Genomic DNA, 18,720 nt, shown 5'->3' with positions numbered 1-18,720 from the left:
TTTTGAGTCGGAGGATTTGTTCATGAATTCTGCAAATTATAGAGAAATGTTCTGCTATTGTCATTTTAGACATCATTACCTGCATCGCTCTACTGTCCAGTGCACCATTTTTAATTACACTCAACGAGAACATGCAAGGGAGTTCTAAATACACAAAGACAAATTTACATTTTTTTCAGGATATGATACATTAGACCCTCCATCATATTACTTTAAGTTAGTCCCTACTCCTCCAAATAAATATATGCTTACACAAACCAAGCTCACATATGCTGCTTTATTTGTCACACAATTGGCTGTCAAGGGCAATGAATATTGGAAAGACACAATGGACATGAAATCTATTTGGGTTACCAAACCTTGGCAAGTTCAGGGCGCGAAAACATTGTTTTGCACATGTGTAATTTCAAATGAATGAGACTGTCCAGCAGACTACATGTCTAGGATTGGCTAACATTATTGTGCTCAGTTGACACAATTAGCTGTTATGCTCATTTTCTGAATTCCACACTGGGGTTTAAGGCAAGCAGGCCCTACCCCCGTTACTCCCAACATTCAGGTATTGTTACCACCTAATTGGTGGAGAAATTGTGCCAGCAATGGTTGGAACATTCCACACTGTCGCCAGTTAAACAACATCTTTCTCTCCTGACTGTAGATATTGATTTAGCTGGTTTTTTATTAGGCCATAAGTCTCCACGTTCTAAAAGATTTATCTATGCTACTGATTATGAAATGTGGAAATTGTCACAAAGGGAAGCAGCTGCACATTTAAGACAAATTTATCAAGATAATTTGGATAAAGTGCTTGCAATTGTTGATAATAATATTAATAGGTTGTCTTCTGGTAATAATAATTTGAATAACATTGTGTCATCTGTTATTCATATAATTCAAAGTGACATGTCAACATTGTATTATGGGCAAAGTCAGCTTAGATCTATTATGCAGTTAAGCCAGACACTATAAACCCTCAAAAATGAGCTTGCACCCTGGTGTTACGTAAATTCCAGTCACCTGTTTTTGCCATTAAGTTTTACACACAAACAACAGTTAATGGTGAAAAAGGGTGCTACGTACACAATGTTGCAAGTAAAGAAGTTAGAGCAGCTCCCATTTACAATAACCGAAACACCTTTTGCTGTCTAGTTAATACACGGCATAATATCTTTAGCAATATCAACATTTCAATTCACTGCTTGCATGAAACATTTCCTGTTCAGTAGATACGAACCGTAGGAGGCAGCTTAATTCATGAATTATGATCACTTCCGTTTTCCAGTGGTGGCTGGTGACATTTGAAAGTGGTTGGTTGTAAAATTCTGGGATGAGTACCCTATGGCAAGTGAGCATGGCGAGCAAGGCTGACCATCATAAGAGGGATTCAGGGGGTTCCCCCCATGGAAATATTTTGAAAAAAAAGTGGACAAATGGTAAATTTTCAAGCAAATTTGAGAAAGCAATAAGATTTATTAAGCAGTTGTGAAAGTATAAACTTAAAATAACACATGCAAATGCTTCATATCTTTCTGAATTAAAATTGTTCAACCTTTAGTGTAGTATGTAAATTCAAATTGTACAATGCGACAATCAAGGATTATAATTATTTTACTTGCACACAGGTTTGTCTCTGCACTGTATCTGGCTGGTAAAGCAGAAACTCTTCCTCCCATATCGATTATCTTATAACTTCAAGAATAGGTATTGTAAAATTAAAATGTAAATTATGTTTTGAGAAAAATGTTAACAAGTTGTACTTAACTGTGTAAGTACATATATATTAAATGGTAGGACCCTCCGTTCTCTTTTTAAGAACATGTCTGGTACTTTCTTCATACAGTGTAGTTATGACAACAGCCTCTTTCCATTGCCAATCTGCTCTGTTGCCAGGCCTCGTGTTCATGTCCTGACAAATTACTTAAATTTTTTGCTTGCATTTGGGAGGAGCTGAAAAGACTGCTTTCCTCAAAGCCATTTGTCAGGTAATTAACACTGTGCTCAGGATAGGCTTTAAAGTACCTTGGACTCTGGACTTTGGAGAAGATAATCCATGCCTTTAATGAACAACCAGAGTGAAGCAAACAAAGATGGCAGGGGCAGCCATCTCCAACTCCAAGTGCTATTGTCTTGAGGGCTGGTGAGATTCAAATGGAGCTATGGCTGTCAGGACCTCCAGCTCAACTACCAGCTTTCACTCCACATAATAGTTTTCCTTTTGGCTGAGACACATGTGCCATCAGATGTATACGCTGATGTGTGAAAGGGTAAATAAAAAGGGAAACAAACTAACACTAAGCAGAGTTTTTACTTATTTGAAACAAAAGCCTCAAGTGCATACTGGGTATCAGATCACTCTGCTTCCAAGACTCGTTGCCTCTGTAGTTTTCTGAGAGCAATAGATGTCACCTGATTATTATAAAAGAAGTATGTGACTATAGCTCTAGAGTGTTTTTATCCGATAAGGCGCATGGAGCTTAGGCCTTGGTTAGCTCCTTCTTTGCCCCTCAACGCTCCTAGCAATGTCTAGGCAGCATCTGTGCCTCAATCTCTCTTAGAAACCCCTGTGCTACCAGTGAGCAGGTCTGTGTGTTCTTGTACATCAGACAGCACATGAGGTGTCAGAAACAGCTCATAAAGTACAGTGACTATTGTGCCACGGAGACCACCCAGGGTTCCTAATGTTGAACCTGTGCCCAAGATAGATCCTATATGAATAAATATCTTTATGAGTGAATCAAATTGGGAGACAGAGAAAGAAATGTTGATTACAGGTAATTATACCCTTGCAATGCAGACGTCTATAACCATTCATTAACACTGTCATCGAAATAGGAACTCTTCCACAAACAAGACATGTGTCCCTGGCGGGCATTAGAGGGGAGGAGGTGGGATGGTTCCAGGAAGGAGCAGGGTTTAAGAGGAAGGGGCTTCCCCTGTGCATGGCAGGGGTGGGGAGTGTTTCCTATGGAGTGAGTGAAGTATAGCTGAGCCCTGGCAGAAGGAGGGGGGCTCCCTTGCCTATTTTTGAACAACAGCATGGTGTGCAGTCAAATCTTCTATCTTACATTTTCAGACTCATATTTCTGCAGAATATCTGTTGTGCTGGGAACACGCTATGTAGAGAGGGGCTGCAGGAAATAAGGGTGGCGGCAGATAGGGAAAGGATTGAAGGCTGGTGCAAGACAATTTGAATACCTAAGTAAAAGAACTTATTACCGCTCTTCCTCTATCAGTGGGTCCATATGTGATGCAACGCCAGGCAGTCTAGCGCCTGATTATCTGTAGCAATTCAAGCAGCTGCCAGTGTTTCATTGATGTACCACAGTCCCCTACAGGGCTGGGACTAGGTGCACACCCTTTTGCTCACCATATTTATCTGCTCAGCTCAGCATGCTTGCTGGAAGAAAGGTCAACAGGTTCATGGAAATACTGATGCTGCTAAGATCTGTGTGGACCCTCCAGGCCACAGGTTCATAAATTCCTACTGTATCAGTAAACTGAGCTAAGTAGGATAAGTTGTATCCTTCATTAATTACAGTTAACAGAAGGCTAGGGTAAGTTAGCCCTCAAATGCGTCCTGTCAAAGGTATCAGTGCAACCACCAATCTCAGTGAGTAGCCTACCCTCATTGCTTTGAGACTGTTGAGATGCCCATTCTGTAGTCTCAATATGACAAAGTCACACGGTATTGAGGGAAAACCAGCCAAGGATAATGCTGGTCACAGTGAGGGGATGGGCTGGGATGGATGGGCAATGACGCAAGAAGCACAAAAAAACAATGAGCAAAAAAGTGTGGCTTGGATGCACCTCGGACAGCTTCAAATATGTAGAATCACAAGAGAAGACGAGATATGACAAAGGGTGAGGGAGGAGGGGGGATACACTGGAATCCTATTTTAAATGTGGCAGGAGGGAGGATAAAACAATCTCCCCTCGTCATTGCTATGTGACACACAACATATACACTTCTAGCCCTGCCATTTGGTGACTTACACTGGTGTGTTGTAACTCTGGAAAAACAATAGCTCCCCTTTGACACGGACACTTGGTTTAGCCTGTGAAAACCTTTTTGGACTGAAGGGTAGAAGGCACGGCCACACTAAAAGTGCAACTGATCATTTCACTGATCCCCTCATAGCCACAGAGCAAGGTTTGACCTGCGGATACAATATATGAGTTGGAAATAGCCCAGGAATCATCATGCCAGCAAAATAGGTGAATTACATCATTCTGAAAAGGTTTTAGGTGGTAACTTATTTGATGACTTTATTTACATGCAAATGGACACTGAATAGAAAAAAGTTTGTCCATAACATTTATGTGCCAAGCAGAAAACAGTAGTCCAAGTTTGACAAATGAGTATCCAGGAGAACCACCCTGGCCACAAAAGTATTATGCTCCACCAGAAAAAAATCACACGTAAGCAATAATAATTTCTTACACTGTGCCACAATACACTCTTCCTTTATTGTCCATGCCCTGCCTTTTTCTACTCTCTTACTCTTTGTCCACCCACGCCTTTCTCTTGTTCCATCTCTCTCTCTCTACCGTTAGATTCTCTCTCCGATTGCCTCTCTCACTCTCTCTTTTCAGTACTCTCCTCCAAATGCCCTCTCTTTTTCCCTTTTCGTACTAACCTCAGCAGATCATCAGTAACTGGTCCTGTATTTCCCACACTCAATTCAGCTATTTCTTTCTCAGCTTTCATTCTCTACCCTTCTCCCTCTTGCTTTGCAGCCAGCCCTGTTTACCTTTCGACTACAAAAGAACATTCCTGATCTGGGAGGGTAGCCTTTGTATTATTGATAACATTTGAGATAGTTCTGCTATAAACATGCCTACCTTTAAAGTATGGAATATGTCAGAAAGTCAAAGGAAGGTCTACATTTAGCAATAAGACTAGTAATTAAAATGATCAAGCAGGTGTTGTTAACACTGGTGGTTCTACCTCTGGGGTTGAAGTGTGGCAGGGGTCAGATAAAACTTTCACCACCTTGAACCTCACCAATCCTGTAACTGCTCTCATGCTGTTTTCAGCAGGAGAGAAGAGTCAGGCTTTGATGGAGCAGGCTAACCCAGCACTCCTTTTAAGACTGGGAGCCTGTGTAATCCCCCAGCTGTTGCTTAACATCTGCTGGAAAGGGTGCGGACAGAAGTGGGCATGTTGGGTTGCCCATCGAAGAACACCGAGCACATCCGACATGCACAATCTGCACTTTATAGTGTCATCCCTGCTACCCCTATGCTTATCAATCAGAGAATGACCCCCGCCCTCACAGTCGCCCCAGCACTGACATAAATAATGGTAATGAGACCATGCGCTCACAGTAGTCAGGGCAACGCTGCTGCCACCTTAAGGAAAAACCACTGCTGCCATTTTTCCATCGCTGTAAATGTTCTAACAAAAAGGTCTTCCTTACTGGAAAAGGAATGTGACTCTTCTGTAGGGCATTTACTCATATTCAAACAAGTGACCATTAACAGAGTATGTCATGCATCGGTAGCAAATTAGTCCTGCTATCCAAAAGGAAAACCAGCACCCGCAGTACTCCCACCTGTTACAGTCCTCTCAAATAGAAATTATTTATTGCCTATTGATCAGAACTGTTGTGGAATGAAAGCTTGGATTCCCTACATTTTATCCTTTTTCCTAGCATGCCACCTGTTCTAATAATGTCCTATTCCTCCCCAAGCAAGGGGTTATGGATAGCTCTTTGTGGCATTCCATTACAACGTTGAAGGCAGTTTTTAACAGGCTAAGCAGACTCAAAGCACTATTGTTTCAAAAAGAATTAGCACTAACATCTGCTCGAGAAACTTTTGAAATACAAGTTGCAAGGACATCCAATGAGATACAAAACTTGATGAACACAAACCTCCCATTACATTTTGACAAATTACTTCATCATATTTTTAATGCATCTAATACAGCCGACCTTGACCATTTTTTTTTTAATTGTCAGTTCTGGCTTCGTCAGTTCATTCCAAACCATCTTTAAAGTAATAGCGGCATTTATTAATTCCCTTTTCTCCAATGTATTCAGGGTTTTCCACTACTGTTAGTCCTCATTTTCGGCATTTTAGATTTACTGGACTTACCACTGCTCCATCTGAGCCGAGAGTGCATTCTTGAAGTCTTAGGAATGCACATGCTCCAGGAACTGGACCTTGATTGGTCATTGTCATTCCGAACTGCCTTATTTACCTGTGGGCAACCCGTGCTTCATTACCGGTGGTACCCTTTCGAATAGGCACTGAATATTTGCCTGGCTATGCAGATGCTACTTTAGTGGACATAGACCTGTTGATGAGTCCATTAGCGATCCATTTTCAAAGATGTCCTTTGGGCCAATGGCTTCTTCAGAATGCAAGCTAGGAGCCACTCCTTCTGGAGGAGATGATGGCGATGGCACATTGAACACTAAATGCTGGCTCCAATAATATGAAGGCAGGTTACTCAGCTACTTTGTTGGCGTCAGTTGAAATGGAGGATCATGTCTGTTCTCTGGAACTTGTGAAGTGGACTGTGGACCAATCATTGTCTGCTCTGGTTTCACTCATCTTTGAATCTGCGAGTAACATGATGGTTACCTCCAACACTCTATAAATTCTGCAACTTTTCAAAATTGACATATTAAATTGTTTGCACAATTACTTTATACAATGATTCTTAGAGGAACTTTGAATTTGCTTATGTACCTCACACCTTTTATTATTTAGTTTGTTGTTATTTTACTGCCCCGACAAACGGGGTGGTGTTGTGAGTCCCCTATAGGGCCCACTGTAGTTCTCCCTTATGTTATCCTAACTGCACATGCAATAGGCTACTATTGCTTTGCACACATTATGCAGTATCATGCTTGTTTTTGTGCCACAATGCTATTTTCAAAATACGCTGCACATGTTTTGTTATATAGCTTTTCTTCTGTAATTCTATCTGTACATCATGGAAGGCAAAGGAACATTGTGCCTAACACCTATACAGAATAGAGAGATCCAGCTGCTGTTTTTAGAATAGAACAAGTCATCATATAAGCCAGGACTTGCCATTCTAAAAACAGAGCAGAGGGAGTCTTGCAGAGAAAATGTCCTGAGAAGAAAGAGCTGCGTGCCTGAAATTTTGACCAACTGATTATGACTCTCAGGTATGTGGTTCTGCACTAAAGCCAGAGATCTTTAACATAATACTGTGTTTTCATAGTAAGTGTGTGCTTATGCTGATTTGTCATTCTCTATGACAGGGCTTTTCATTGTGTTCAGTTTATTCATTTGTGCTAATCACATTGACTTGCATATTAGTTTCAATAAATATTGTCATCTTTCTTCGTGTCTCCTTCCTTTTATTGTGGACACATATTAGTGAGAGAATGTAAGTCGATGACCTGTTACTGCTACTTTTGAGAGAGTTCATAGTGTTGTGTTCTTAGGTGCTAATTAGTCTGTCTCTCTGGAAGGCTGAGGGCAGATAAAGCACTATGAATTATTCTGGATTTGGGGCCATAGGTACCGATGTGGTATGGCAACTGAGTCCCTACATGCTGACGTCCATTGATCCCGGGCATTTTTCTGTTTCTAAGCAGAATCGCTACCATTGGAAAACTGACATGCCACTCAACTCATAATTGAGTGGGCAGATGGAGAGCTTGTGCATGTTTGTCAATCTTTATTATAGTGTTTCTGAAATTGCCCACACCTTATCCCAAAAATCACACCCTGAAATCTTAAAATACCTATGTAGGTTATCTACTAATCCCACCCACCATCTCCTTGCACTAACATACATCCTCCACTAATGAGCACAGCTATATCCTACTAATTTAATCCACCAGAAAGACATTGGAGTAAATACATGCATTTGGTCTCATTGAGAGAGCAAGACTAATCCTAGTTACCAACAATAACCACTGGATTACTTAATAACCTTGGGTTCCAGAGCAGCGTGCTGCCTGGTGTAAATTATTTGAACACCTTGTCAGGGGCAGTGAGTGCATTACCATTACAATACTATACAATAATTGGAATCAGTGGTCATTGTTAGTTCCACCTTGATTAGAACACCTTTAACAATCTCTCTCTTTTACAGACAATGTGAAGTGTGTATTTTGCAGAACCCTATATTCTTAACTACACAATTATTTTTCTCATATTTTTTTCTCCAAAAAAAATGAACAGTATATTCCAATATGTCACTGCCTTCTTTCGATAGACATTTCACTGTATGGAAAAGAAACTTTTGTCAAGCTGACTATACAAAGCAAAATTACATAAATCTTTATTGCTTTCTACCTGGCCATGCAGGACCATATTTATCTGTTTGTATCTCTTGTTTATATTTATAATTTTTATTCAAACCTTTGTCCTGTCCCAGCTGCATCACCAGGTCATAACTCTCTTCATTATACACTGATGAATATTTCCTTCACTCTTATAATATGATTACTCTCAATGCTCATCCTCCTTTTCAGGCAATGGAACACCAAGACGTTGCGGAGAAAACACCTGACCAACAACCTTCAGCTCACAACAACAGACAAACTGGACAGGATACTGAACACAACTGCGGCCACCAAAGAAGCAAAATTAATTCAATGGATGTGGATATGATTCTCCTTTGAGATGACCAGCACAATCTAAGGAAGGAAAGAACACTGAGAGCATGCTTTCCTCCATGCAAACTGAAACAGTATTTCTAAAACAATTGGCATTAAAGCTGACTGAACTGATTAGATTCCTCAACCACAAAGCTGAATACTCAGTAAGCAGGTGGATCTACTCCTGCTCAGGGAAATGAGCTTTAAAAACAAAACACACAAAAAAGAGATTTCTTCAACTATGATAATCCATGAGCGATAAACAACATAATAGTAAACTCTCCACAATCCTTACACGGAAGCACATGATAAAACTTTGAAATACTGGTATGTACAAGCTCCCTGATACTTTTGCTTCCAACCCAGCCCTATTGTTGTAATTGCCACTAATTAGTGGGGGGTTTCAGTGATGAAGCCCACACACTTACAGACATTTAATGAACATGTTAAGTTTTAGTTTTGGACAGGAGACTATTCTCTTTCTGATGGGCGGGTGAGCAGCGAGGGCCATTGTGGGTATGTTTAGTTGGGTCAGTGACTACCCTGTTATGTCACACCATTTACAACAGGCTTCTAAGGGGAGGGGCAGGCTGACCAGAACGGGAGACCTCACAAGGTTCATTCAAAAGGTAAAATTAATACTCCATGTTTACTAGATGTCATTTGGCATAAAGATAATAACATTGGATGTTCAAAGAGTGAGCAATCTATCCAAATTATATAATATATCTATATGATATCGATCAGTATGGATGCTATCTCATAGTACTTGGTAAGCTAGATGGGGATGATGTGTTGCTGGAGAGTATCTATGACCCGAAAATTGAACAAATTTAGTTTTACACTACACTGTCACAAGTACTGCCTGCTAAGCCACACGTGAAAAAGCTGAGTGGGAGAGACTTTCCCAGTGTATGTGACGCAAATGTAGACTGATCTCACCCTCCAACCCTTGGCGATGTTAAACATTGATTATAAAATGATCAGCAAGGTGATTACTAATTGACTCCTAAACTCACTGGCCATGCTTGTAAACCCAGGTAAAAACGGGTTTGTCCCAGGCCACAATATTTCCCTGAATATCAGACAATGTTCCATGTTTTAGAAGTGGCTGCCTCAGCATACAGGAAATCAACAGTTTTAGTGATAGACCTAGAAAAAGCCTTCAACATAATTTGTAGTATATATGCATTTGATGTCCTGAGGAAACTAGCCTTAGAGATTCCATAAGGAGATGGATATCCCTGTTGTATGCATCCTCAACTACCAGTGGGTGAAGGAGGGAACTGATTTCAGAACTATGCTAGGATATGAAGGGCATGAAACCAGGACAGCTGTTGCTGCTAATCTTCACTCTGGCATTGGAAGCCCAGGCAGCTAAATGAAAAAGAACAAGGGCTTACGCATACAACAAAACAGGGTGAACCATGTGATCTTGCTGTATACAGATGATCTAGTGATATAATAGCGAGATAAAGAATTACCTGATGTCGACTTTTAATAATCTGAACATTTTTGGAGGAATTTCTGGACTAAGTATTTATTTATTGACTGAAGTCATTTGTATAACCCACACAACCTACGCTAACATGGGTATACCAAACATCATGCTCCAATAACATTCAATGAGTACAAGACACATTTTGTTATTTGGGGTACATATTTATCACACAGAGGGCCTGATTATGAGTGTGTTGGTTAATTCTGACATATGCATAAACCACTGTTTATGCATGGGTCAGAATTACAAGCATGAAGGTACTTAAAGCATCTGTGGCCGTATTACAGATGACTGCGCCGGCGCTAATTGTCGCTGTGCGCCAGAGTATGTTTGTGTTTATGTGCATTTGGATCTGTGCACTAATACAATATGTGCACAGACGCAAATGCACATAATCACAGAGTTCAAAGTCTGTGTCAACATCACGGCGCATTACAGACCGATCCTCTGTAATGCCATTAGGCACATACTCAGGCACACAGCGACAGTTAGCACCGGCACAGTCATCTGTAATACGGCCCCTGATATTTACTGGATGCATTAAATAACTCAACCTTCATTTAATTCCGGCAGCTCAAACCTGCTGAAATATAACGGGGGAAAAACATACAGTATTTACTGTATCGTTTGGTGCGTTAAAGACTAAAATCTAAATCTGCATGTTGTTCTCCACATACTCATTATAGGTGTTATTTATCTCACCTCATAAATAATGTACCCTGTGGTATATCTTATTTATCAGGTGTGTTAAATAACACCAAATCTTGAAATCAGAGGTCTAGTCTGATGTGATAGAGGGCACCCTATAAAGAGCTATCAGAACAAAGAAAAGATTTACACATTTTCAGAAAACCTTAATATTTTTGATCCAAGATAGAATCTCCATCACCAAAATAACACTTCCAAGTCTTGTCATCATTATTATGACTTTTCTCCTATAGGGATTACCCTTCTTGAGTTACATGTGCTAATCAATGAAAAGGGAATCAATGTGATTAAGACAGAATGCATAATTGTTTATGTTATGTTTCTGTGTAAGGTGCTAATCAAATACGCTTGAATATATTTACAGTGTTTTCATTTAACCTCTTGAGTGCCCATGACGAGATGGTCTCGTCATGGGCCGCGGTTGCGCTGTGCCCATGACGAGACTATCTCGTCATGAACCCCGCCCGCTAATTCAACGCCCGGCACAGGGCGGGGAAAGGGCGGGGCACTCAAGGGGTTAAAAACTGACCGTTCTGCTCTACATCAATTCTTATTGCTTTCCGAAGAGTTTCTAGAAGGTTGATACCTACGAGTCTCATTAATTATTAATATTCAGAGGAAGACAGTCCTGCTGAGTGAAAATAAGTAAACAAGCATCAGGCCACTCTCTGTTAATTATTTCTTCTGAGAGTTGCAACAAGTTTATAAGTGCTTAGCACAAGATGTGTGGGGCTAGAGAAATGTCTTCATGCTAGGCAACAGCAGGACAGACCATGCATAATTTCATCACCCACTGAAGGCTACTGGGAAAGCATTTATCAAAAAGGGGGGGGGGCGAGAAGATCCACTAGGTTCATTCTCCACACAAAATATACATCACTCAAAATGGTAACCCAGCTTTATTCAGGAAACTAACCCTTCACTGGAGAAAACAAAGGTGGTTTTGTAAAACCCCCACCCACCAGGGTTACCCCTTGGTGGCATGCTTCATCATCAGGTCCATCCCGTTCCACTACAGAATGGGGTGTGCTGCGACCTACGAATTACATGGGAGCACTTTCAAGAGAATACAATGATAAAAAAGGTGGAGACAAAAAATGATAGTGGGGGGGTTCTGTGCAAAAGTGAAACATAAAATACCTGGCTAGTAGGTGCAACCTATTTACTCTGGCCTCTAGTCGGCATGAATAAAATAACAGAGGATATAGAAAAAAGAGGATATTATGGGCCTGCTTTTCTAAAAGATTGACATGTTTCAAGCCATAACCCTATTGGCTTTTCATCAGCCAAGCCCTGACTCAATCCTGCTCCCTACCAACTCACTCAAAAGGAGCCACCCTGGACTGGATCATATCCAAGGACTCCGTAGTCAACTCATCTCTATCGACACTTGTGACTGGTCCGACCACCACACCATCTCCTTCATCCTACCCGGATCAATCAAGACTAAGCCCCTACAACCGATGATTCCCAAACGCTGGATCAGGGACACCAAAAATCTGGACCTTACGAAGCTGGAGGCTCGCTGCAAACTTGAGCTCTACCCGACCTCGAACACTACCACAATCAATGACCTCTATGACCATTATTCGGCGTCTATGTAGAACATTCTAGACGACCTTGCCCCCCTGAAACTAAAGAGAACACAAATAAAAGACAGAAACCCCTGGTTCTCCGCCTCCCTCAACTCAGAGAGGAGATCCCTACGTCAAGCCGAAAGAATATGGAGGCAGTACCCATCTACCGAGCACCTCAAACTTCTCCGGCAGGCAAGAAACTCCTACAACAGACACATCCTCAACTCAAAAAAAGATTACTTCAGATCCGAACTGGGGAATGCCACGAATAGGCCCCGCAAGCTCTTTGAACTGGTTAAACTTCAATCAAACAAGCTGGCCAAAACCCCTAAAGAATCCCCGAAATCTCTTATATCTTCGGATGAATTCTCCTCCTTCTTCGCCGAAAAAACTGCCTCCCTAGGAATCGAACTTAGTACCGCCTCTTGCGCTCAACCCCCTCATGACCAACTGCCTCCCCATGCACCCTCATCTTCGACCTTACCCAAAAACGAAGCTTGCTGGACTGACTTCAAAATCTACGACGAAGACTCCATTGCTAAAATCCTCTCTACATTAAACCCAAACAACCACTTCAATGACCCGCTACCATCCAACTGCCTCGCTGCGGCCTCCCGTGCCATTGTTCCTTGCTGGACCGCGATGATCAACGCCTCTCTCCAGCAGGGATCGATTCCGGACCCCCTGAAAGCCGGCCAAGTCCTTCCTATTCTAAAAAAACCAATGCTTGATCCCGCCGCACCAGACAATTTCAGACCCATCTCTAATATACCCCTACTAGCCAAAGTGTTAGAGAAATGCGTACAATACCAGCTTAGTCAACACATCGACAACTTCCACCTGCTGGACGACTTCCAATCGGGATTCAGACCAGGGCACAGCACTGAAACAACCATGCTCCACATTGTGGACGACGCCCTCCAAGCCCTGGACCAAGGCAAAACATGCCTCCTAATCCTTTTAGATCTATCTTCCGCCTTCGACACGGTCAATCATGAAAAACTACTTGAACGCCTTAAACACAGGATGGGTCTGGATGGCGTTGTCCTTGAATGGTTCAGGTCCTTCCTCCATAACCGATCTCAAAGATTCCTCATTGACGGCAAACTATCCGCTCCCACCCCGGTCACGGTTGGAGTCCCTCAAGGCTCAACCCTGTCTCCTACCCTCTTTAATCTTTACTTGGAGCCTCTCACTGAAATTCGACGCTTCGCCAATATCTCCTACCACATGTACGCGGATGACACCCAAATTTACATCAATATCTCCTCACTCAAGGAGGTCCTCGCCCTGAACGAAACCCTGAAACTAACCGTTCAGTGGCTTGCCACTAACCAACTAAAACTCAACGCCAAGAAAACTGAATTTCTCCTGATCTCCCCATCCAAAGCCAACCCGGAGCTACAGGTGTGGTTCAAGGCCATCACAGCCCTAAATTGTCCCCCGACCATCGTGGACTCCGCCAAATCACTGGGCATATTTCTTGACTGCAACCTGAACATGCGTGACCACATTAATTCAATGGCCAAGGCAGCCAGATTCCACCTGAGCTACCTCTGGAAATTAAAACCCTTCATCGATGCTCCAGATTTGAAAATGGCAGTCCAAGCTCTAGTCATATCCAGACTGGAATTTGGATGCTCCACCCTCACAGGCCTACCCAAGCGCTCCTTGGCACCGCTAAAAGCCTGTCTCAACGCGGCAGCCAGACTACTCACCGGCACCAGGAAATTCGACCACATCTCTCCACATCTGAAAGGCCTAAACTGGCTCCCTCTAGAGGCCAGAATACAGTTGAAACTGGCGTGCATTACACACAAGGCCTTATACGCAAACTCCCCTGCATACCTTTCACAGAAGCTTGTGCTATCGGGAGGAAACAGGAAATCTCGATCCACTAACAGTCTCCTGCTCCGACCCGCCCACTTTCGTAAAAAAAGAACCTACAATAGGGCATTCACCGGGGCAGCACCAAGAATTTGGAACTCCTTCCCGCCCGTTATCAGAAGAATCCCCACTCTTGCTCGCTTCAAGAAGGAAGCCAAAACCTTCCTCATGGGTAAATTCCTGTACTAAGTCCTCCTCTCAGCAGATATGACTTGCTGCTTGATTCCATGACTATTGCGTCTTCCGCAACCCTATAACCGGATTCCATCGAGACCCAAGGGGGCCACGGTCTCTGCCAACCTTAGCTTGAATTTTAGCTCTCATGTGTGCTCCCTTTGCCCCCATGCTCCCTCATCCCCCCCCCTATATGTTATATTTCTCTGCTTTTGATACTTTACTGTTTGCACTGTTTCTCTATGATGTTTTTTTTTTCCTGTTAACCATGTAAAGCGCTCTGATACCCTCATGGGTCATGTTCGCGCTCTATAAAACACTAAAATAAATAAATAAAATAAATCAGAACCATGGGAAACCAACTACCTGGTACCACTCCTGCTGAACCACGTTGAATGCACTCTCATTTCATGATTAGAAATCAGTGCATATACGTTTACCACCTACTTGGCGATTATTGATTGCATTCCTCGTACAACCCTACAGCCATATTTTTTTTCTTTTAAATTTTTTTTTTTTATTGAGAGTTCATAAACAAAGATAAACATTACGTAACATATCATATATAATTTCCCCCCTCACAAAAATGTTAGGAAAGTGCAAAATACAATTTATGTCAAGATCAGCTAAGGTAAGTTACAATTAGATGTATATATACAAAATCACACCAAAACAACGAGAGAGGAAGGGAACACAACACGACTACTCCCCTCAAGGGATTAATCTAAAAAACAACAAAGTCCGTGTAATTTAAACAGGGCCTCTTTGGGTCAAAGGAGCACGGGTCTGCTGACTCTAAACAATCATGTATGTTGTTGAGAGAAAGGTAAACCTACATAAATTGTATAGGTTTTGTGTAAAGCCCTCACTCGCCAACCTGGTTGGTGACATGCTGCATCATCGGGCTCCACTGGGTATGGCCGAATGCCATCCCAGTGTGCTACAACGCCAGGTTACTGCGGAGCGGGGTTCGTGTGAGGTGACAGTGAATTTAAAAACTTTCAATTGAGTCAAAAAGACAATTTTATTAGTTTTGCTAATTGGAAATATTAAAAGGGAAGAGTGAGGGTAAAAAAAATAGAAGACCAGATTCTCTCTGTGGCGGTCAACATGTTTCTGCCCTAATGTATGTTTAACAGGCTTTCGTCAGGACCAGAGTGGGAGTGCAGAGTCCCGGCGGTGTGAGCGCGCTAAGGCTCACCCTACCGTGGACTGACTGTGTGAAAAATATATATACAATGAAAGGTCCGCCAAAAATAATAGTGGTGGAAAGGAACGAGTTTATTTCGGAGGCATATCCATATGAAGCCTCAGGGATCCCGGGATTGGGTGGGAGCAATATGGCACACCGCCCTCGCAGCTCGGCACCCGTTAGGAACCTGAAGAGCCTCTCGCACCCGGGTCCAGAATGGAAATAAACTCGTTCCTTTCCACCACTATTATTTTTGGCAGACCTTTCACTGTATATATATTTTTCACACAGTCAGTCCACGGTAGGGAAAGTTAAACAGAGGTATAATAGACATCCGAATTAAAGCGACGCGCCCCATTATTGATAATGGCAATTGATTCCAGCGCTCTAATTTTAAACCAACCCTTTTTAACAGAGGCGTATAATTTAACGAATATAAACCTTCCAAATTTTCAGAGATAAAAATTCCCAAGTATCTCTTTGGATCAGAATTATAGATCTGCCTACATTCTGGAATTAAAGTGTCTACAGTGCAATTGACCAAAATGATTTCCGTTTTTTTGACATTTATCCTATATCCTCCTAATAATTGAAAGTCGGAATTTTTTTAAAAAATTGCTACTTGAGTTGTGGGCTTTGGATTTAAAAAAAGAGCAATATCATCCGCGTATAATTTTATATTTGTCATTCTGACTACAGGTACTGTATCGATCGATATCCCCCTGATAGCAATCGCCAAAGGCTCAATAAATAAAGCAAATAAAATTGGCGATAAAGGGCAACCTTGCTGTGTGCCTCTATTAACTAGACAAGTTCCAACATTTGTGCTATTAATAATAATCTGTGCCCTTGAATTCTCATAAAGTTGTTTCAGGAGGGAGATAAAATTGATCGGGAAATCAAAACTGTGCAAAATCGCAAAAAGAGAGTCCCAAGACACCATTTCAAAGGCCTTTTCGGCGTCTAAAAACCAGATTTGTGCTTTAACATTATTGATCTTAAAATAATCCAATGCCTCCAGTAAAAATGTTGTATTCGTATAGAGGTGCCTTCCTGCTATAAACCCGCATTGATCGGGGTCTATGAGAGACCCTACTATTTTATTCAATCGGTTCGCTAAAAGTTTCATGAAAATTTTATAATCTGTATTTAACAGACTAATAGGCCTATAAGAGTTCGTATTCTCCTTGTCCTTTCCCTTTTTTAAAATGCTAACCACTACCGCCGTGTGAAAAGAGACCGGAGGTTGCCCTGCTTGTAATATATGATTTGCTAAAGTTAAAAACTCATTGCGGAGGGTACCCTCAAATTTTTTTAAAATTCCACAGGGAACCCATCATCGCCAGTAGCCTTGCCACAGGGGAGAGAATGAATAACCTCATCCAATTCAGCTTTTGTAAACTCCTCGAGAAGCATCTTTTTCTCCTCATGATGTAATTTCGGTATTTGGAGCGCCTCTAAAAATTCCCCAATAGATTCTGATTCAACACTTATACTTGTGTTTGTTTGATAGAGGCCCTCATAATGTTTTAAAAACAACTCCCCTATGGATACTGAGTTTTTCACTTTGACTTTAGTGACTGGATCAAAAAGTTGATTTATCCTATTGCGGGTTTGATTTTCTTTGGCTTGCCACACCAACAGTTTTCCTGTATTTCACTTTCTTCGTAAAGTTTCTGTGCATAGAGGTTACTATTTGTTTCAGCCAAATCATAATACAATTCCTTCATCCTTTTCTTTGCTTTAACTACTTTTTGTGCCAAGGCTAAAGATCTTACCCTGTAATGCTCCTGGTTTGCATGTACCAGATTTGTCTGTATCATAATTTTCTCCTCTCTTTTTGCCCTCTGCTTCGGTATTTCTTTGGAAGTGATTATTCCCCTTAAAGTAGCCTTAAATGTATCCCAAGTCATGTTAATTGAAGTAGACCCTCTATTCCGCATGAAAAACTCGTCGATCTCTACCTGAATGTCTGAACACCATTGTAAGTCTGAAAGGTTTAGGTTATTAAAATACCATCTTCTAGCTGACACCGATTCTTGCTTTCCTATTTTCAATTCCATAAAAAGTGCAGCGTGGTCAGAAAAAGCATTCGGTAGATGATCGCTTTTGTAAACTTCTAGCCCATATGAAGAAAGAAATAAATCTATCCTAGATGCAGAATCATATTTTGCAGAATAACAGGAGTATTGACGCTTAAAGGTATTAGATGAACGCCAGTGATCGATAACGTCCAGATCTAATTTACAACTCTGTAGGGCGATGGCGACTTGGGGTTTATTCTGGCGCCGATCTTTTTTGGATGAGTCAATTAAAGGATTCTGTAAAAAATTAAAATCCCCCCCCAAATTATTTGCCCAGGAATACCCGTCAAAGCTTGTTTCAGCTGCAAAATTGGATGCGGGTCATCTATCACTGGTGCATATATTGTAGCTAATACTATATTTACATGATTTAATTTACCATAGGCAAATGCCCATCTTCCGCCAGGGTCAGTAAGTGACCCTTCTAAGAGAAAGTCTATATGTTTTCCTATTAAGATGCACACCCCCCTCTGTGCTAATCCAGCTACTGATGAAATCCTGTGATCCGCCCAACCCTTTAAGATATTATCATATTGTAGAGAGGATTTATAGTGGGTTTCTTGGAGGAAAATAATATCGGGGCTGAGAGTTCTTAACCACCATTCGATAGCATTTTTCTTACGAACATTCTTCAGACCATTTGTATTAAAGGACACAAACTTCATCCTATTTCTCATTAATACTTAAGAAAATACTTAAGAAAATACATTCAGGTACTTTAAGAAATGACCAATCTCTAGTGCAAAAATGCGCAAACAGTAAAGTGCAAATGCATATAAATGAACAACTTTTGTGAAAAATACACCGACCGTCATTCCAAAAAACAGCAGCTAGTTGTAAAAGGCTGAATAAAAAATGTGGGGAATGTACAACATATATCTAAAAACCTCCTTTTTAAGCAGCTGTGCAAAGTCGTACAAAATCGTGTAAAATCGTGCAAAATTGTGCAAAATCAGCAATAAAAGTGCAAATAGCATTATCCACAATTCTTATAATTCTTTCCAAG

The sequence above is a fragment of the Triturus cristatus genome, chromosome 2_2 (genome assembly GCF_964204655.1).
Source record: "Triturus cristatus chromosome 2_2, aTriCri1.1, whole genome shotgun sequence".
In the NCBI taxonomy this organism is placed as follows: Eukaryota; Metazoa; Chordata; class Amphibia; order Caudata; family Salamandridae; genus Triturus; species Triturus cristatus.
This window is presented reverse-complemented; position numbering follows the sequence as displayed.